We start from the raw sequence: 1,138 nt of genomic DNA, 5'->3' as shown, positions 1-1,138 counted from the left end.
TGTACTGCATGATCTGTGCTTCTTGGAAGTCCACGACTGTGGGGAAAACTGTGATTGTCTAGCTCGCCGGTGCTGGGGGTAGGGGGTAAATTTAATTATAGGATAAAGGATTAACAAACCTATTCCCCTGCAGACTTAAAGACTTATTCTATAATCAGTTTTGTCAATATGTTTTGTTACATGCATCTGACTCCTGCACTTAGCTTTAAATGTGTTCCACACTTGATTTGGAGAGGAGATTTATTTATTGACTCTCTAAAATTCTAAGAGCTTTCAGCTGTGCTAATAAATTAATGCTCATCAATGAATAGCTAGCTTTCAAAAACATTTTCTTCTTTTTACCAGCTAAGTTCTTTAATAAATAACTGAAAACAAACAAAAAAGATTAATGTAAATGAAGGGGAATGTGGTGTCAATGAAAATTGAAAAGGATCATGTGACTGTATCTACAGCCTTAGAAGACACCTCGGTACCTTGGGATCCATGAGTATAAGGGCATCCCTGTATATCCAGCCCAAGGGCATTTTGGGCATGAAAAAGTAGAGGGAAATTCCAGTGAAAGTGCATTGAAGGCTCTGATTAGTTCATACTGCTTCATAGACAAGATGACGGACTATTTATTTTGGGGAATGGAAGGGGTTTGTGGAATGTAAGAAGAAATATTGAACATCCCACCAACATTATTTCATTAACCCTCACAGCAACTGAATAAAAGACATACTATTTTTTTCCTTCATTTACAGATGAAAAAATAAGGCTCAGACACATAAGGCTGCTTGCCCAAGGTCTCAAAGACTGGAAATGACTGAGTCAGGGTTCAATCCCAGATCTGGGCAAATCAAAACTCTTGCTTTTACCATTCTGTTATTCTGCCTTATTCGTTTTAGTACTGCCAGTGTCAATCACCTTGAAACCAGTTGGTAACTCTTGTTGAGAGGAATTAGGAGTAGAGTTAAAAACAAGCATTAAAACCTGCCCTCCTCACTCAATTTTCATGTTTATGGACATTGCAATTGACAAGTCACCTAGAACTAGAATAAGCTAAATGTCATAGAATAAGAAAAACCATGTGATTAAAAATCTGAAAAAAAATCGAGAATCCTAAATATGAAGTTTGTTTAACAAAGTGGTTACTAAA

The sequence above is a fragment of the Pteropus medius genome, unplaced genomic scaffold (genome assembly GCF_902729225.1).
Source record: "Pteropus medius unplaced genomic scaffold, Ma_sr-lr_union100, whole genome shotgun sequence".
Classification (NCBI taxonomy): Eukaryota; Metazoa; Chordata; class Mammalia; order Chiroptera; family Pteropodidae; genus Pteropus; species Pteropus medius.
This window is presented reverse-complemented; position numbering follows the sequence as displayed.